The sequence below is a fragment of the Papilio xuthus genome, unplaced genomic scaffold (genome assembly GCF_000836235.2).
Source record: "Papilio xuthus unplaced genomic scaffold, Pxut_1.1 DF828177.1, whole genome shotgun sequence".
NCBI classification, from domain to species: domain Eukaryota; kingdom Metazoa; phylum Arthropoda; class Insecta; order Lepidoptera; family Papilionidae; genus Papilio; species Papilio xuthus.
The window spans coordinates 1612547-1634638 of record NW_013530472.1 but is presented as its reverse complement, the minus strand read 5'-3'; the positions used below and the strand labels follow the sequence as shown (position 1 = coordinate 1634638).

General features: G+C 36.8%; 1 protein-coding gene across 1 annotated transcript in view; it reads right to left on the bottom strand.

The window, feature by feature from the left end:
* Positions 1 to 20177, bottom strand: part of LOC106113621 (protein bric-a-brac 1) — a 205702-nt gene extending 185525 nt beyond the window's left edge. Inside the window, exon 1 of the mRNA XM_013306456.1 lies at positions 19996 to 20177. The gene's annotated coding sequence lies outside the window, so the exon portion shown is untranslated. The remainder of the gene's footprint in view (positions 1 to 19995) is intronic.
* Positions 20178 to 22092: the final 1915 nt, after the last annotated feature.

The window sequence follows — 22092 nt, the reverse complement described above, 5'->3', positions numbered from 1 at the left end:
CGCCGCCCCCGCCGCGCGCACCATCCCCGCACGCCCGCAGCGCGCGCGCACGCCGCTACGCACCTCGTGCACTATACTCTACTTGCACTGCTCCCGTACTGCTGGCACACTACTGGCATACCTCATGATCACGTCGCTGCCATATCATAGAATAGATCACTTAATGATATAGCAAGATATGACAACCTAACAACTATCATATGATAATTGAAGAAGATTAATATAATAGAAGGTAGATTATCATTTATACCTAGTAGCTATCTATTACCTATTAAACCGATAAAAATTAGTTAGGTGAGGTACCATTCACTAATTACGAATGGATGGTTTCAGCGAGTTTTGGTCACCTCTACATACGTTTTTTCGAACTGCCCTCATCCTCATACTTCAGATTTTTTAACTGTTTCAAAACAATTTTTATACATATCAATAAATGGGTTTTACTTTTCCAGGTTCCACTTAATTTACATTACGTAAAGTAATACTGTATAGTAAAACATGGAACTACCTACTCGTAGTAGAAATCTATACATTTTTATTTAATTCTATAATCGCACGTTAATTATCGTATCTTTATTTATTCACCTTCTTATAAAAAAGTAAATCCCAATAGAAAACGTAACATCAAAACAATAAAATAATCTACATAAATCATTAATCTTCTCAACGAAAGAAACAATTTCAAATTTCGCCATCAAACTCTAAAACTTACATGGTAAGTTACACCAAACCAAAGTCGCTAATTACAGCGGCGCGTCTGAAAACTCGGTAAACTTTTCCCACTCGTATTCTTTGGGTTGCCTCTCTTTGATTTTCCTTAAGCCCAAGTCTTAAAGCAAGATTAATATCAAACTTATCTCATCTCTAAGATCTCATATCTTACTTATATGAAAATTTGGATGTATCGATGTTTTTTTTTGTAAAAAAAAAGAATTTCCAGAATATTAAGGTGATCTTATGCGCCTATGGACATCTGCAACACCAAAGACTCAAAATCGTCGCCTTTTACAAAGCGGCTGCGGGTGGCAGTTCCAGACGATTTTCGGATCAAAATGGTATTCGCGAAAAATGGAGAGGGAAATGATTCCCTCCCCAAGGCCAAAGAATCAAGAAAATCGGTAAGATCTCGTTCGTTGACTATATGAATCGCTTACCATATGTGGGCAAATGGAAGAAGCTGATATTGGGAGCCCGCCCAGAGATAAAAGGATTTTTTTAATGTGAGACTGAACTTGCCCCTTGAACTGCTGGTAGGCGGTGGCCCGACTGTAAATACTGTTTCGCACTACAGAGTACATCCTGCATTAAGGCCAACATAGCCTTGTGCTTTTAATGGCCAACTTTGAGAATGTTCTAGAAGTAAAGATCTAAGACCAAGGGATATTTGCTAACAGTAATGAGACTTGAATATTTTTGGAACTAAAATCGACAAGATTTTGTCAACCCCAATCCAAGGCTTCACCCAGTGCAGACACAAGTTTGATTGAGTTGTCATCGGCAGTAGCCTAAGCAACATAACGCGGGACGTGTACACTACATCATCGGGGTCGAAGCATGCATTATCGAAACCGACCTTGTTACTTCGACGAAATTGTCGCGTTCGAATCGAATAATTTTTCAATTGATGGTCAGAACGGCTTAACTGAACGTAAGTGTACTTCAAATTTATAAAAAAAAAACTGAATTGGGACGAAACTATTTTAGAATTTTATAATAAAATTTTATGTTAAAATTTTACACTTGGTATTATTTTATCTTGTGCATTACATTTGCTGGGTTCAACTAATAGTACCTATAAAATTAACTTTATATCAAAGAGTAAGTTAAAACATATAAAAATATATGTTAACTTTTAATAATCCGTTCAAGAGTTTGTACGTCGAAGAGAACATCCGTTTATCTTTGCAAAGATTCCTCTTTATAATATTAATATGATGTACCTACAAATATTTATGGAAGCAAAATGAAGCGTTCCTTAAAACAATATTTTTATGAGAAATCTTTTACACTATGCAAGTAAATGTAAACGATATACATCAGGATTTTATATCTTGTAGGTTTTATAATGCGTTTTAAATTAAAATAATAATTTAAATATTCGAAGATAAATTACCCATTGGAATATGTAATTAGATTTTTCTAGCATATGGTAAAATGTTAATAAAAAAATCATATTAATTAAAATTTAAATTTATATTTTATTTCTTTTATTAATGTAAAATATTTTTGCAAAAATTATTTGAGTATTTTTCCATATTATCAAATAATTTATAAAAATATATTATTTTTTAAGAAAAAATTAATTGATTATTTTAAAAACTTTTTAAATTGTTAGAAAATTTTATTCGAAAACATAACTGGCTGGTTATAAACTGTGATGTTATAAATTAATATCGACTTAAAGTGTATTATTTTATAAAAAAAAATACTAAGCACGGTTTTTCAAATTCACATTTTTAAGTATTTTTATGTAACAGTTTAACTGTTCAACTTTGAATAGTGGCTCGTGCGTGTCACCCTCGACTTCTCTTCCCCCGGCGCTCCCCTACCCCTGGCCAGTGCAGCCGCAATGTTTGCACTTGGTCCGCCGAGGGGCCACTTTTGTATATTTTATATGCACCCTGTATAAACATTGACAACTGTCTTCTGAGAACAACCATCAAAACCGAGTGCCTCAAATAGTTCTAAAACTCTGTCTTATAATGTTTTGGATTTAAGAAGTGGTGCACTTAATTTTATGTTTCAGATACTTGCTTGTCTCTCAAATCTACGAGCAGTGTGTATTTTGTTTTATGTCATAATAAAAATTGAAATTTCATAAAAATCTACGACTTTGGCTGGAAGTTTTGTTCCAAGTTAATATTGTCGATAAGAAAACCAAACCGCCAGGTAACCATAGGTCGCTTTGTAGAAAGGAATGACACTGTAAGCTTTTCACATGACTCTGTAAGGTTTAAACTTCTGTCGCGTGCTCGAGTTCTACTCTCAGACATTTAATTTAATCAAAACTTACAAAATATAACCTTCTTTAAACAACACTCGTAAATATGAATTTATAAACTCATCGTCATAACTTTGAGTTTGATTTTTGCAAGATATGTAAATTAAAAAAAAATCACCACTCTTGTAAATAAACTAGAAAATGAATTAGGTACAACTGCAATTTAGATTTAATGTTTTGCTAGTTTAACATTCTTAAAGAAAGTTTGCGTCGGATCGTTCAGTAGGAATTATTTTGGTTTTATTTGATATCCTAGTTGTGTTTTCAATAGACAATATTTCACGTTGTCAAGCTATAAATAGTCAAAAGTTGGATATAAACATTACATGAAAAAATAAGTGTCAAATCTCTAATTAGGACTATAAAATATTGACTTTAATAACTGTAGTATAAAATGTTATCTATACCATTTGATTATGAGCTTTCTATAAAATAATTCCAGGAAGCGCGTCGCGGGCGTACACATCCAGACTGATAGAGTGTACATAACCCTCATAAAAGCCTCCGACTCTAAATCAAACGACTCGCATAAAATGGCCATCCGGTATTTTTTCATTATTTTACATCACCCATAAAAGTATGTGACGACAAGGAGCCAAGACCGGGTCACGCGAACACCATCAAATTAAATTGTAGCGCATAAACTGTTCCAAATCCTAATCTGAACTAATAGTGGCTGCGCGCGACGCGAGTTATTAATTATGTTATAAAATAGTCATACGTAAATTAGCATGTTTATGGGTAAGTGATGGCGGCGCGAAGGCGGTTTGTTTGCGACGCGGTCAGCGCCATCTATTGGTCGATAGCGACGACGTAGGAGGAGTAATTACCTAGTTCCATAACAGATGTCATTACGCCGATTTTAATTACGAATTATAGATTGAAAGTCCGTATCAAATAACGCAAACATCTCAAGCTTATCAATGAACAGGACTTTATTGTCTCAGAAATGCAATTTATTTTGTTATTTTTTTGTTGAACTCATTATAGATAGATATTTAATTTTAATTAAATTACTTTGCGCTATTGTACGTATTGCATCTTAATGCAAAAGGATGTGTGTGTGGTGTTACTATTGTAAGCCCAAATTGATTGTTATAGTACGAATATGGATTTTACGAAATGGGAAAACATTGAAAGTGACCATGGATTATTTTTTTAACAGGACCGTCTAATTCCAATTGTATAAGCGTAAATCGTAATGTTCTAAAAATCAGATTTGAAATAACGTGCATTTGCACCGATGAGTTTTGATTCAAGATATTGTGAATTACTAAACAGGTAATAAATTTGAATTGTCTACGAAGACATAGGCATGCTACAATGGTGTGAATTTTTTTCGTTTCCTTTGCAAAACACCAGTACAAAACATATGATGACATTTATGAGTTCACAGTAAACAATAATTTCATTGAATACATTTACATTACATTAAATGATAGTCACCGTACGCACATTTAGCCGTAAGAGGTTTAGAAGCGAAAGCCTAGAGATGCACTGGATTACATCTGAATTCGAAATAATTCCTCGTTCTAGGATACCTCGCCTAAGCTAACCTTTCCCGATGGCCAGTGGTACATTCCTACTTAAATACGAAATTCTGCATTTCGGATACACGCAGACACGAAACGAATTACGCCGGCGGTCTCGCAAGATCAAAATTGAAAATTTCAAATAGCTCGTTCAGTTTCAATTCAACTAAGACTGGTTTGGATACAATCGGTTTTCAGTTTAATCACTCATATTCGATTTGAAATGTTTTTCTTGCTAACTGAATACAGTTTAACACATTTAGAAACAAACTAAAATCTGCCAACGCTAATCTTTAAGAAAACTAAATAAATAAAAAGCAGAAATTGATAATTCATCTGAGCATCATACAAATATGATAAATATTTCTGGCCATGACAAGAAATAATAAGTTTTTCAGAAGTTACTTTTTTCACAATTTTCTTTTATTTCGATTATGCCAATAGCTTACTTAGATTATTGACATGTCATATATCACTGTAGATACTAGTGAAAAACTATAAATTTCCTTCACTGTCCACCCCATTAGGGATAAAGGTTGGGAAGAGTAATTAAAACTATAGTGAAACCGCTAATTGTTATGCTATCTTTCACGAGGGTAGAATAGTGCGACAGAGCAGTGGACAATGCAGTACTCGAACGCACAATTAATTTCAAAACAGTATTGCCCTCTTAGAAAAAGTAAGTTAGCAAAAAATGGAAAATTTAAAAATGTAAAGAACCGAGTATATGTTGCATTTTAACACATTCTAAATGATTCTAATGACATCGCTAATCGAATGTTATGTTCGGAAAAGCGCTGGCCAGTACGTCCAAATAATTGCAATACTGAAGTCTCCCTGTTCACGCTCCTGTGAAACTAGCATTAGACGGAAACCGACTAACGACAAAGCTCTAATATTTGCCTTGCGTATTTATAAAGAGCTCTTCAATTCGTTTAAATTCAGTTTCGTGGAAAAAGTAATGTTTGGGGACTGAGTTCTCGTGAACAATGTCTTTTATTGCGAGAAGGTAAATATACAGACAAAATTGTTACCCGTTATTACTATATAAAATTATTTGAATGTCTGACATTTCGTTCCCTTTCGAAACTAAAGGACATTGCCCGTTCGTGGTATAAATAAAGCCCCCTCTTTTTGTTTTAATTACATCTTTGTTAATTTTACATAAATTTATTTGATATCACGTATCATTTTTTATTATTTGATTTGAAATGTACTCAAAATGTAGTGGACATGGTATTGTTTAACTTAAGTAATATATTACAAAAAATTTAATTATTTAGTTTTTCTTCGCTTTATATGAATTCGCAATAAAACATCATACTGTATAACATATACAAATAACTACAAAAATTATTACTGACATGTGCAAAAAATATAGAATTTGTACCGCGTATGAGATACACTCTTATTTATTATTTCATAAAGCAATTGTTATAATGGGAGAAGATATCGAGACTGTACAGATGGATAATATAATGTTTATCTGACGTCGACCGTATCTGTATTGCTCTCGACTTCCCTCCTACCGGCTAGCTCACTGCTCAGCCCTTGCTTGATAGTTGAGTCAATATCAATCTACTATACGCGGGAGGGATTCCAATACGATCGTGCACCTTTACTTCTCTGCATTAGTTTAATGATCACACAAAATCTGTTAAATTTAAAAAATAATTATTTTTTTTAAACTAAAAGACATGAAAGAAGGAGGCCACCGGAGTACGTCGGTAATTTGCCACTACAACTTTTTCTTCCTGGTCGGGGATCCAGAGGCAAACATCAAATTTAATGGAAAGATGTAATGGTAAAAGACACGAGTGACTACCAAGTATTGGACGAAGATGTCGAGGACTGAGCGAAGTGGAAGAGACTGATTGGGAAAGCTGATCTCTTACGGGATGCAAGCTAGGCAGAGGGAGAGAGAGAGAGAGAGACCTTTAAACATTTAAAAATTAAACAGATAAAAAAACCAGCATGTCTTAAGCGCCCTGCCAATTAGCTGAGGAAATGATATGTGACTCCACGAGAAAGCCTCAGTTGAAATTGGTTTTAAATCTTTTAACTAGAAACAATATGTGAATTAAACAAACTACATATATTATACCTTAGCAACTATGTCGCAATTCACAAACTAGGAAATACGATGTGATTTAATACCGGACGAACAAATCTTTTATTGTGACAAAGTTGTAACCGTCCCTCAATAGAATGAAACTGGCAAGCGCAATAAATTAAAGATACACGGACAGATAATGTTTTATTGTGTATAAATGAGTCACGTTACATCGACAATGACACGATCAAAAGACTCAATGACCTTTTTAATTAAGTTAGTTGGCATTTGACTATTTAATTTGTCGTACATTATTCATACAACTAATTCCTAATCTAAGAACGTGGGTAATTAAGATAATCGTCGTCAATTATTTAAAATATACTTATTGTTACTACATTTTATTATCTATCTAATTCAATTATAACCAACAGTTTTAAACTATAGTTTAGGCAACTCAGAGTTTTCAAGGACCAATAAATCTCCTCGTTATATGTATTTCAATTTTCCCGCCAAAATCGTGTCATAGATCAATCTTCCGACTATCACGTCCGTTTCCAATTTATATCTTGCGAAGGAATAACTAAAAAAAAAAGTTAATCGGACAAAACACTTTCGGCCGTTGGACATGACACGCCGCGGTTCGCACGTCGCCATTTCCAATTAACTGCTTGTCATATCAACACTCGCGGAAACTCCGCAAATATGAAATATCCTATCCCCTATCTAAATAAATTCGCAGGAACATCACGACGATACGTAAAATAAAAACTTTACAAATATACGGATGACCTAATTGGCAAAGTTAACTTATATACGAAGGACTTTTAGTATGAAAAATTATATTGCACCAATATTAACAATAAACTATATATTTCTTAGAGCTCTATTACAGTAATGAAATAGAAATATTATTTCTCTTCATAATTTTGTAAATAAATAAAAAATCTATTTTTTACATATGGATTGTTACCAAAAGATAAAATTTGCCATGTTTTTAATTATTCAGTCTTTTAACGTTCTTAGCAAATTGAAGTTGAAATGCATCCTGGGAAAATTTCCCACGTAATAACTTTATTAAAAGACTAGTTACATACAGGCTGTTACCTTTCATTAAGTACGTTATGTTGCCGACCGCTCATTATTATAAAAAGGTCGCTAAAGAAGCGACTGATGCAAATGAAGCTATAAGTGGTTTAATTGAAAGTAAACAGCCATCGAGAAAGAACTCGACGTGGTTTTATTCCATGGGTCTCCTGCAGAAAAAAGCCTGGGGAGTGTAGACGTTGCTCTTTGAATACAAATTTAAGATCAAAGGTTTCATTTCCATCTACTACATTCATAGGACAAAGTGCCAACTGTACAGACTGTATCTTTTAAAATTATTCAAGCCTTTAATTAACGTTATTTTTGTTGCGGCACATTTCTAGTACTGCTTTTAATAGGAGTAATAAGCCAGTCCTTGTATGTGGCGAACGCGTCTCAAAAGTATTTCGCTTATTTCAGCCTCTATGCGTCTACCGATGTATGTCTCCTTTTGTATTAAGCATTTTATTCCGATATTTCGACATTTTTCTGAGTGTAAGCTTCTTCTAACCATTTCCATGTGTCTCAACCTTTTTCCTGTTTCAAACAAGGTCCAATACTTGTAGTATATCGTCTTTCTGATACTGTTTTCGTCTACACACGGTCTGCCACCTGGTGGATCCGTCCATTTCTGCTGTCATTTTGTAAGGTTTTTCAAGGTGGGAGAATATTACTTAACCTAATCTTATCAAAGATGGACGTAGCCAGAGGTAACATTTATGAATTAACTGTTACGTTGCTATACTGATGCAATTCTACTATTGTTCATATTTTATACGTACCGTCGAAGTATATACGTACTGTTCGTAAAAACAAACTTTACCGCCATATAAACGTTAGCGTTGATTATCATTTGTTTTAGAAGAAGTTCTAGTAAGAAATTCTTTGGTGATTATTGTGTAATATAATGTGATAAATGTAGGTAGGTTAGTGTAACCTACCGTCTGTATGATTTAAAATAAATCAGTCCCAAACCAACCGCCGTTTCATTAATACGCATACACTACAACTGGCGACGAGGATGATTTTAATGGCGTAAAAAAATATAGTGACCGCGTGGAGAAGCGACTACAGTGGCGAATAAGTGAACGCGTATGTTTATTTCGCGCAAAATTAATTTTGCGAAGCGAATTTTTCGCGGAACCTGCGTGCGATAGCAAAATGTCGGTGGAGAAGGCGGTGGCGTCGGTGTCAGCAAGGCAGCAGGCGGAGGCAGCCGGGAAAGGCGGCCAGGGAGCGGCTGCATGTGTGCCCTGAAAAAGAGCAGGGCCAGGGCCGGCCGACTGCAGTGGGCGAGGGGCCTTCGCAGTGGCGGCGGCGGGCGGCGGCGTCTGCGTGTGCGGCGGGGAAGTGTGGCCGCAGTATACGTGTGTGGTGTCGGAAGCACACGGGTGCTTAGGGCATGTGTGCCCTGAAAAAGAGCAGGGCCAGGGCCGGCCGACTGCAGTGGGCGAGGGGCCTTCGCAGTGGCGGCGGCGGGCGGCGGCGTCTGTGTGTGCGGCGGGGAAGTGTGGCCGCAGTCTACGTGTGTGGTGCTGGAAGCACACGGGTACTTGGATGTGTTCGGAAGAAGGGCAGGGCCAGGGCCGGCCGGTGGCAGCGGGCGAGGGCCTCGCGCAGCGGCGACGGCGAAGGTACCTGTAGGAGCTGCGGAGAAGAGTATCCTGCAGGCGTCATATGTTTTGTGCGTGCATGTTTAAGTGGTAAACGACGCGAATGATATTAGTGAATGTAAGATTAACTGTTAAGTGTTTTGTATCGTAATGTTTTTGTAGTTGTTAATTTAGTCAAATTGGTAAAGGGCAAGCGATGTGTTTCAGTTTTTTTCTTTGTATAATATAAATAATTTCGAAGATAATATAAATTGTGAAAAAGAGTTTTAAAATTGCAACGTCCATTTTGTAGTTTTTCAAATCATGACAAAGCATAATGCAATTGAGCGCAGCACGGGTGCGAGCGAGAAAGCTGCAATGCTGTTACCACGAGTTAGAGCGGGACAGACGCGCCGCTGCATTGTTATGATGACGTGTTTAGTAACGTATCTTAAAAAATTGTAACTAAATGAAATTTTATTATGCAAAGTAAGTTTTTGATTCAGTGTAATTTAATTCTAGGATTGTCAAAGATTGAGTTTGATTGAATTTAATTTTGTAAGAAAACATCGCTGATTAATTTTTGTATGACGCCCGAATGTTGCAGTTAGTTTGTGAATTTAGTCAATGTTAATTCCGAGTCATAAGCGGAAAGTGTTCGTAGTTTATACTGTAATAGTGAATGTTGACTGTGTAATGTAGGATGTGTTTCCTAACATGTTTTTTTTTTGTGTTTAACCGTTTAGGGATAATGGTAATAGGTGTTGTGTTGCTATCGTTCGCCGCGAGCTAGGTGGTGGGCGAAGCGGGCAGCGTGACGCGTGGGGCTGCAGCGGCGTGAGCGCAGGCAGCTGCGTCACGCGGGTAGCCACCGGTATCGCGGTATGACAGAAGCCATATTGGTGCACGTGGGAGCGTGGACGGTGTCACTGCCGAGGAGGAGGTGGGACACAGTGCTACTGCCGAGGAGGAGGCGGAGCGCATAGGCCGGGCGCACTGACTGGTCACTTGTACTGTTAAAGGTCGGACAAGTGGCTGTAGGGTCTGTGCGTACTGGCGTAGCTGAATTGGTGCACGTGGGAGTGTTCGTGATATCACTGCCGAGGACGAGGTATGACATGGTGCCACTGTCGAGGAGGTGGCGGAGCGCATAGGCCGGGCGCACTGACTGGTCACTTGTACTGTTAAAGGTCGGACAAGTGGCTGGAGGGTCTGGGCGTACTGGCGTGGCTGAATTAGTAAACGTGGGAGCGTTCGTGGTGTCACTGCCGAGGAGGAGGTAGGACACGGTGCTACTGCCGAAGAGGTGGCGGAGCACATTGGTCGTGCGCACTGACTGGTCACTTGTACGGTTAAAGTGCGGACAAGTGGCTAGGGGTCTGGGCGTACTAGTGTGGTTGTTTGTTGTACATGTAGTGTGCGTGGTGTCACTGCTGAGGTGGAGGCAGGACACGGTATGTCACCGTCGTAGGGTGGACGAGTGACAGGAGAGACCAGGCGAACTGGCAAGGTCGCTTGTTGGTTTGTAGGAGGGACAGGTGACTGGGGGTCCGGGCGCACTGGCGCTGTCGTTCGTGTCGTCGGCAGGCTGATAGATGACTGGGGGTCCAGGCGCACTGGCGCAGTCACTCGTGGTGTTAAAAAGGTTGGACGTGGAGTCCAGGCTAGGTCGTCGAAATTTTTTTTGGTTTTGATAGCAGTTTAATTATTTTATTATAGTTAATTTTAGCAAGGTTTGTCTCTTGGTGATTTAAGTTTAAAAATTGTACTTTTTGTATTTGTTGATGTACCTGGAGTTTTATAGGGAAGTTAGAAAAGTTTAACAGAATGTTCATTTTTAGAATTTATCTGCAACATTGTAATTGTTGTGCACTATAGTGACTTGGTCGTGTGCTACAGTGTGAGTTTATGTCTAATTGATAAAGGGGTATGGAGTTTAACTAATTATACTTTGTTTGTTTAAATTGCTGTAATTTCTTAGGTGCAGTGTAACAAAAATGTTTATTTATTGGTTAAAAGATTTATCGTTTATACTGGTATTATTATATATTGTTGTTTACTGTGGTTTAGAATTACTAAGAAAGAAATGGTTAATTCTTTGCATTTGAGAAAGTAAAAGGTTTTCGTACATATTTAAATAATATTTTAAAAATAGTATAATAAGTTTGTGTGTTTATAGGTTGAGAATCAGTAAGTAATTTTTTGGTTGATGATTCGAGTATAAGGTTACTGTGTTAATTTTGATTATTGAGTTGAGATTTGTTTTGTTAAAATTGTAATTGCTTAGTTTTTTTTAAATATGAGTTCATTAGTTTTCCTCTAGATTTTATTGTTACATTTGTATGTCAACATTCCTGTCTTTGTTGCTTAAAGTGTATGTAATATGTGTGAAGTTTTCTTTTTTTGTAGAAGGGAAGTGTTGATGTGGAATGTGTATTTATTGTATTTCTTTTAAGGGGGAGACTGTAATATAATGTGATAAATGTAGGTAGGTTAGTGTAACCTACCGTCTGTATGATTTAAAATAAATCAGTCCCAAACCAACCGCCGTTTCATTAATACGCATACACTACATATTGGAATAATAATTGTACTTTGGTCACTTTCACAATCGTAGCTTGGTGTGGAAAGTTTTTCTTAACAAACGGTATTTATTGTCAGTGCGTATATAGTGACGCAAATGTTCCTTCGCTCGCACGCGTTAAACTGTTCAATTGAATAACGGAAAGTTAAATGAGTATGTTCCTCTCTGTTGACACGATTACATACGGATCTAATATTATGTACGGTTCCCGCGTCAACGCCGCGCCCGTCAGCTCCTTAATAAATGGATTTACATCCTTCATCTCCTTTTATAAATAAATATAAATATATATATGTTTGTCTTCTAACTTAAGTGTGAACATGTCACCGACAAATCATGAACGTCGCAAAAAATATGACATTGTGTACAATTTTTGCCTAGTCTTTTAAACTATAATTTCCCAATTTATAACTAATAAGTGCCTATAGATATAAGTAAATGTGAATGTGTTTATGTTAACAAGGCATTTAATTATAGAAGTGAACAACATGAAAAAAGCTTCTCGTCTCCGCCGGCCGGCCCTCTGCCTTAACGCCCCACCTAGACTTAACAATTTCATTCCATAAAGCATTTTAATGGAAAATCGATGGTATAATTCAATTACAGGGTGGCACGAGAATGCCACAGTAGCTTTTTCTTTTCACTTGAAAAAGAAAACATTGTTGTTTCCTTGAGAAATGGCAAAAAAAGTGCAATAATCATATTTCAACGACTCATTTGCTAAATGGGTTAAGTCGTAACTTCTTAATTTCTGTTGCCAGATATTCTCTTGGTTATTATTACGGATGAAATATTGTAGAATTAATGTTGTGTGTATCGATTGCTTGATTAATAGTACTTACTATTTACTCCATCCAACGTCATTTCAACACTAAGGGAACTCTTAGCGTAGATTTCTCATGCAAAATTAAAATTTTCGAACAAATGTAAAAGTCGAAAATTATATTTTCGACTTTTGATTGAGGAAAGGAATATAACGTTTTGATTAAAATTATTACATGAATTAAGTTTTTCAATCTGTGGAAATATCCAATAAAAAAGTGTCAATCGGCTTTGTTGGAATAAAGCGTTTTTACAGTTAATATCAAGAACAACGAAAAAAAAGCAATCAATTTTTGTTTGGACATGGAATATTTATTACCACTATTGATTTGCATATTGCAAAGTGCAAGGCCCTTTGTACACAAGTATATAATCGAAACTAATATTATATGGTTACGTAGCAAGAGTCGCGGTGCGCGCGCTCCGTACACATAATGTTGAATTGTGAACACGAGTCATCTATTCGATCAGCACAGGTTTACTTGAAAATTGCAGCAACTTTTCTTACGACTATTTTGACAAACAAGTTGCGAGCGACTGTTTTTGGCGACGAAACGACGAAATGGAATTTAATATAGTCGTGAGGCAAAGACCCAAAACAGTGTCTGTGTACCTTCGAAATATTAGTATTGAATTTCTACCAATTGTATTTCATTCATATTTGCATATGTAAATATTTTTTGGTCACATTTGTAGATGTAATGACGAGTTCATCGAGTTCTCGGTAGTGCAGGGGATAGTTGTCTATGTGATGGACAGACTAAATCAGAACGGCTGTACCGATCTGCAAAAACGCAGCGATATAAGAAGAAACTCAAACACCATTTTAAAATAAAATCTTCAATCCATTTTACTAATTTAATTCAAAGGAAGTCCATAATGAGCTATTTCAGATACGGCGCGAGTATGACGGAGTGACGTAGGCAGAGCAGGGCAGGCGGATTGGAGTAGTTTTTGCGAGGACGTCGCCCGCCAGAGGTCGCGGCTGAGCTTTTGACAGACGATAACTGTGCTCCGCAGCGCCGCTGTGTACAAATGTTAATATCGCTGCCGCCGACCGCTCCAGTGGGACCTCGAGCCGGTGACGTGGATGTACGATACACAACTATTCGGAGTAGCGTTATATTTTTATTAACATTGTAGTGTTGGTATTGGTGACCTTACTGTCTATAGTGCCAATGGTCGGGCCCACCAACATAGTGTTCGGTGTCGCTATCAGCATATCCTACTAATATCCCAGCTCCTTTAGCATATTTAGGTTATTTTTTTATCGTTTCAGTCGTCGAGAGACAATTACTTTATACTAATGTACTGCAAGAAAGGTCTTTTTTAATTAGAAAAATTTCACATGTCGACTTTAATGAGTAAAATGTGTTTCAAATGCATAATTTTGATTAGGGTTCACCTATGTAGGCGCCAACTACATCATTGTTGCTGCATTGATACAAACCTATACAGGATTGTCTAGTTTATGCCATATCGGTGGTTCGTACCCGACTTGTGCATTCGTAGCTCGTTGTCCGCTACGCCGTCGACTTTTGTTCTCTTTGTGACGGGTTCACGTTATTATTAAAAACAATAAATCGCTGAGGGCGCCACCTACCACTATTGCTTCGCTTTCACTTCGCAATGGCACCCCCCACCCCGCCACCCACATCGCCTCACCTCATTGCCACCCACCACACCAGCGGTTTAATTATCGGGGAGAAACACACCGCTTGTGTTTTAAAGATTGCATTCCGATATAATGTTAAACCGATAACTCCAATATCGGAGTGTCGGAGAAGACTTCAAGTAACTCTCCACCCAATGTACATACCTACAGAGTACGCCAAGAAACTGTCGGAGACATACAAGTTTGAACAGACCATCCCACATCCCAAGACCTACCGCAGTGTTTCAAGACGAGTCTTTAAGCAGTGTGTGTTACCAGTGTTTTCATAAACTGAGATGTGGCCTCTCACTGCGGACAACATTAGTTGGCTCAAAGTCACAGAAAGGCTAATAGAGAGAGCAGTACTCGGAGTTTTTCTGCCAGATCGCACCAGAAGAGATCTAATCCGGAACAGAACGAAGGTAACTGTCATTGCCCCAAGTGGCAACGGCCCCAATGAGCCGGCCACGTAGACTGCAGAACGGACGGCCGATAGGGCCGAAAAGTCGTGGAATAGCGGCCACGGACAGGTCGACGCACAGTGGGCAGACCTCCAGTAAGATGGAGCGGTGATCTGGTCAAGGTTGTGGTAGTATCCTGGATGCGGGTAGCATAGGACCGATCACCGTGGCGATCTTTGGGGGACTCCTATGCCCAGCAGTGGGCAGGAGTGTCGTCATATGGCTGAAGAGAGAGAGAGAGAGAGATATTCCAATATGTTCAAGTGTTGAGATACAAAGTCTCAAAGATTGTTGTTATTATTAAAATAAGTATTTCGCAATAAGTTATATTTTTGCGAAAAAATATTTACGGTCGTAGTTTTTTTTAGACTTCGCAGAACATTGTCGCATTGCTTGCCTGCGGGTAAGCAGTATGCAAAATGACACTGAGCGAGCTAATGTCATCCTCTCCACAGCAACGCCTGGAGGCAGACCTTAAAACAACGAGAAAGGGCTAGACGCGACCTCGCTGAATTAGGTCAGACGATGTTCAGTTTTGGTTCAAATTTAAATTTAAATCACGTTACTATTTTTGTATACAGAAAAGAGTAATACGTCGAAGTCGTCGCTGGTATATTTTAACGAGTAATGCTAAAGACCAATGATAATTTTCTTACCCAAAAAAATTAATAAATTACATATGCATAAATTTGCCTTCGTGTTTGGTTGCAAAGTTAAACAATTAGGGTGGAAGTTAGTTAACCGGGAAGCCATTGGCCAGCTTGCTTTACGGTACGCCACAAACCGTCCTTTATTTTATTTGGACCAATTCCAAAGTTTGCTTCGTCGCACGGTCCAATATAACATTAGCAAATATCCCGAAATAATAAACAATATAGTACCGTTGAAATGAAAAATCAAAAGAGCATTGCAAACAAGAAGCATTATGAAGACGATAAAATAAACAAAGTGATAGATATTGTAGTTTATCCAAATACTTAGTTCTTTTAAACGGCATAAAAGAATACAGAACATTTACCATGAGTTTCCATTATCGAAATATGTGTACAACAACACATTAGCTCTATCATTTCAGAAAGAACGCGAGGGTCGATTATTTATTTTTGTACACGAGACAAAATAATTTTATAATTATGAGTTTTTATAATAATATGAACAGAACGTTAAATTGGCCAAACCTATGTACAAAACATTCTTGTTTATTTGTCGACAAATTGAAACTTTAAGTTATGTGCTTCAATTAAAAATGTTTAATGTTTAAATGAAGGTCTTAATCGTTATAGCATCAAGAGATGCGTGAAATTAAAAATAGTAATTAAAACTTTTATTATCTGTAAAGATTCGCACGCGGCGGCACAGTGGCGCCACTTTTTACTGTGGCTCACATTAAAACAATACTAATGTATATCCATACCCATTAATTAACTATTCAGTTATAAGATGACCTTGATTTGTAAGCATTAATAGCTCTCTATAAATGGCCGCATGAAAATGTCCAAACCGTAGAAGCAGTCCAAGGACGTTATAAATCTATTCTCGGAGGATTTAAAGATGCACGAGTTTTTCAAATGCTATAAGTAAGTCGAGGAGAGGTCGATAAGTTTGTACAACGACGGTGCGAAAATTTGCACGGTAGGCACTCTACCGGGACGTGGTCGCTCAAAGCACGCAATTACTAATATTAACGCCCGGGGATCGGGAGGATGAAATTGTTAATCTACTTAATTAAGTTAAACCAATCGTGAAAAATCGGAATTTTGTCGACGTAAAGTATTATTTAATGCGGTAAGTGTTGTACCGCGCCGGTGTGGGATTTACACACCTTACTTTAATCAAATCCAATTTTAATTCATGACAATGAAATGCACTTGCAAGAAAAATAAAATTACTAAAAAACGCAGCAACAATCAATTAACAAAGAACAAAATACATTTGGATAGGTATAGACACAACATTCATAATGAATTTAAACATACTGTCTCATGATTTAGCTTCATAATGAGATCGTTCAATAAAGTACAATTAAAAAAAAACTTTCCTATAAATATTTTGCACTTGCCAAGGCAAGCCAATAAAGTGACGAACGAACACAATAATTGATCCCAAGGCACTTTCTAGGAGGAAAAATCTAAATTAAATTAATTATAAAAATCAGTTTGTATGTATGAGACATAGGAATCAATGATACGACGGCAATCTTAGTGCAGATTGACGTTATCGTCAACTGGTGGTGCAGCCGCTGTTCTTTTACCCGCATAGCTTACACGCATACATATAAAAAATATATGGATCGAGCTTTGAAAATCTAATTAACAATCATCAAAGAACGATAAAATTTATGCAAAATTAACTATTATATCACTTGTGATTGTGTTTACAATTGGTTTTTGAAAATAAAGTCAAACATTGATTTTCATACATTGTCTCGTCTGACAAACCTTAGTCTATTGGGTCTATATATTCATTCAGTCATTTAATGCAGACTATGAACAATACAGCACTAGTCATTACCCCCTCCATCAGGCTAACGTACATTCACGACATATTATTAACAATGGTGCGTGCAGTGATTAAACATAATGCGTATTTGCGACGTAATTTCTCCTTAACATTTGCAGCGTGTTTAGCGTGACGCGGCGGGCAATATCTTCGTGTTCCACGCGTGCTTTATGTGACATTGATGATTGGGCGAGTAAGGACCGGTTCGGATACGGCGTTAATATGACAATTTGGGATTATTTGTGAAGGTTGCTTAATGAATTTTGGTGTTAATTAGCAAAGTGAATGAATGGTGTTAGGCGTGATATGTGCATGGAACAATGAACTTTTCTAATACTTTTTTAAGTGCAGATTTGGGCCATAGATAACAAAAGTCGGGGGCATAAAAATAACTCTTTTGCATTTATCCAACATGGGGTATAAAGTTGGGGATAGACTTCATACTGTTTGCGTTATCGTGGCGAACAAAAGCTATTGAGTAAAAGCTATATAAAGCTGTGTTTAGAAGAAAGTAAATATGTACAAATTAAATGTATATACAGCTTTCTAATCGCGTATTTTTACATAATGAGAGTAAAATTGCTAACATTACCAGTTTGCGGGCATCGTGGATGGGTGGATGCTCGCTTGCCGTACCATTAATACGCCAATCATAGACTGAAACGTTAAAGTCCCGCGTACGTTATTATTGATTTCGCATACTAGTTAAATACCGCAGTTACTATTGCTTCTTATCATACTCTTACTAATAGAGGCTAATCTGATATATTTTGACGACACAAGAACAAAGAAGATAAACTAATTTAATGCTATTTTAAATACTGGCTGCAACAAACAATGACAACATATTAATAAAAAAGTAAATCTCTATATAGTATATCTACTGGTATTTAATAGTATTTAAAAATATAGAAACACTAAATTTACGGTTTCGTAAGTATTTATACACGGAGTGAATTAAAATGCGTTACAATGTTGCCAAACAAAAGGTATACGAGATCGACTTGACTGACAATTACCACTGTACCTATTAAATAAAAAATTTCAATAGGCCGTCAATACCAGGACATCGTCAATGATAGGGCAAAAGCTGATCAACTTACCCCTTAGTAAACCACGAAAAATGCTTTATTTCATTTATTCGAGACAAAAACAATTCACTCGATGTTAAGTGTCCAACTGTAGGTACCCACAAATAATCTGTATAATATAGAGTTTCGAACTTCCTTGGATACTAATAAAGCCTTTATCAATATTTTATTGTCGTTTGCTGATTAAACTACCAACACTTTTTATATACTCCACATTTTTATACTACTAAAATAACGAATCCAACTCGTAACGGATTTTGGCTAACCCAATTACGATACAAGAGAGTAAGGACAAATAATATCTCGGAATCAGAGTATTAGTATAGAAAAAATAAACAATAATGGTATATGAAAAATGAGTAAAGGTAACATGGACTTAATTTGCTTGGCGTCCACTCTTGCATGAAACGCAAGCGATGAGTTCAATTTAACATTTCATCCGCGCTTCAAATGGAATGTAATCGAAATTAATACTTATTAGCTGAAGAGATGCATTGCGAGTAATAATCAAAAGCCGTCGTTTTAGTCTAATGCAGGCAGCAGGGGCGATGGTAGAAATTAATAGGATCAATTATGAGGGGCCACGATTGACGGACCATCTGAAATCTCTCATTCAAATGCGAGCAGCGACCAGTGGACCGGGCCAGAATTAATAATGCCGAACGCAGCCTGTGTAATATTTGAACTGGGTAGCGTCCGTCCGCCCAAACACTGGCGAAGTCCGGGACATTCGAGCGGCTGACGCGCCGGGCCCAGCCTACACCTATGTACCCAATGTAATGCAATGAACGATCGCTTTCCCTGCATCTATCGACCGTATCTGTCTCGCTGTCCTTTCAGACATGATTCTACATTTCATTTATAACGTTTTGACTTTACGCTGTACTCAAGGATTAGGGCTCAAGGAGCTTTAGGCTGATATAAGGATTACCTTAAGATTGATCTGAAGATTATTTAAATTACTTTACACGGGTAGGAAGTACAAAAAATAAATCGAACACCCTCTATACGATAGATTAGGTTTTTTAACCAACCCTTATACTTAATTATATTATTCATTGTAAGAAATATATACCTGGACAATTTCGCTTTTATAATACTTATTCAAATAAAAAAGTTTTTCGACTAAGTATGCTAATAAATTTGTAACTCTGCAATTCATCGTTATAATTTTAAACTGGCCAATATTACTTAGAGCCTAACGGCCACAATACAGATTAGACAAACAAGTAACAAATTGCATATCACAGTTACCTTGGAGGCTTTAAATAATATATTGCAAGCGCATAGGATTGTATTCGTGAACCGTATAAATTCACAATGAGTGGAGTCCGTTTTAGCCGGTCAACTGCATTCGTCTGTACGCCGGGTACGATATAATGACGAGCGAAACGCTCAAAGGAAACTTTGACTAATCAATCGCTAATTTGTAAATTTATACTAACGAGTAGGTTTTATTCCTTAGCAACTTTTTTATTATCATGTTTAATACGGTATTAATGGGTTTCGACTGACGTCACACTTCATTAACACAAAAAAATAATAAAGTATCCATGTTACGGCAGTGAAATTCCATCGTAAAATATGCTTATAACTATTTATATTAATTTGTATTAATACCTGATTATAATAATATCCGTTGATGAATACAGCTTCCGGAATTGTGCTCCGGTTTGTTTGTCGATACGGCGCTGTGGTACTGTTGTGCTGGTTCGCTGCTGTGTGTAGATCTCCTGCTCCGCTGCTGCACCGCTGCTACACCGCTGCTGCTCCGATGCTGCACCGCTGCTACACCGCTGCTGCACCGCTACTGCACCGCTGGTACACCGCTGCTGCTCTGATGCTGCACCGCTGCTACACCGCTGCTGCACTGCTTCGATCCACAGCACACCGCAACAATCTTTAAAGCCTGTTGCACCTAATAAAAAAAACAAATTTCGTGAATAAAAAAGTACGATATTAGTTTATAGTTACCTTAAAGACAAGAGTTCCTACACTTTTGGGAGAAATTAATCACTACAACAAGGGTGAATAGATACTTTATTTTGTTCAACCGTAGATTTTCACTGATAAAACATTTGTACAAACATATTCGGCGTTTCGACAGTGGAAACTCACAGCAACATTGAGTCAAATAGTTGTAAGCCCAACAATAATTTCTATAATTTGGAAAGTGCATAAGATCTGTAAAATTAAAAATAATGAAGTAAATCTCTACAATATGAAGCGAAATAAAAATGTACCTATGTTCTATTACTTCCAAGTAAAATACAAGCCTTTCAATAATTTAATTAAATAAATATTTATATTTAATTACTAAAATTATTCACTTATTTTGTCTTATCGTATCGTGACGTGTAAAAGCACCTTAAATTCAAACCAAGATCGCATATACGCAGTTTAGTTAGTCGGGCTCAAATTGACTGGGCGGAAGTTGGCCATCCCAATTATTGGCCGGCTAATCGAATTCCCTTGTCTAGGTTACGAAGACGCATAGGATATCCCTTAGATCGGCACCTATCAATCCAACCGGACTAAATCTATTTGCATATGTGATATGAACAAAAATACCTTGATACATTGTATCACACTTTAAATTGTTATTTCATTAAATGAAGCGAAAACTTTGTACCCTTTTTTATGCAAAAATAAAAATCTTTTATTTGAATTATGGTCGGATTTTGTAAGGATTGTACTTCAAAATAAATTAGCAATTTACTGTCAAAGGAATTCTCTATAACATAACAAAAAAAAGTTCTAATTACTTTACATCGAATATTGCCATTGTCCGTCTCCAATATCGTGGGTAGCACATTGAAAATACAACAAATTTAAGAGGAATTCATTTTCACAATAAACAGTTTCCAACTATTTCCAATCGTTGCATAATATTTATTTTATTCAAAGCGTAAAGTAGTCTACTTACAAAGGGTCATAAGAGGCTTGTGTTTGCGATTGTTCGCTCGCTATCATTGCATATGCGGTAGCTGGGAGAATACCATTTGCGTATACCATACACCAACATTAAATATGCGCTGTAATCAGCTTACGATATTACATGAAAATTTTGCTGTACCTATCGAACAAAAGGACCGATCTCTCACAATATAATTGTATAAATGATGCCCGTTTATATAATTTCAACGGGTTTCATTTGATGAGTAAAGTACCGCATCTATTAATTCGTATCTATTTTTAAAACGAACATACGATAGGTTTAAAATATCATATGTGGCGCAACTTATTTCTTTATATTATTTAAACATTGGCAAAATATTTTACATAGCATATACGAGTAATACAATATACAAAATGTACCTTAATTAAATAAAGGATTGCATTAGCAGACAACTTAATTGTCTATAACTGAGCGACAATAATAATTTGATTTGGCACCGAAGCTAAACCGGCATATTGTTCCCTCATTAAATGCGACGCGCGTTCTGAAATACAAACGACTAGTAACTGATTGACACGACGCCTACTGGCCGTATACATAACTAAAATTAAGAAGATAAAAAACTTTTTGAAATTATTAATCTCGCTACCTCATTGCGAATTGGTTGACTTGATAATATATTAAATTTCTATCAGAAGTTATGTGCAGGATGCATCGTAATATTTTTCTTTACAATGAAAATGTCACATAAATTTACATAAAGAATTCGCAAATCGATAAAGACATTATTACATGGCGCACCCACCGCAGCTAAATTT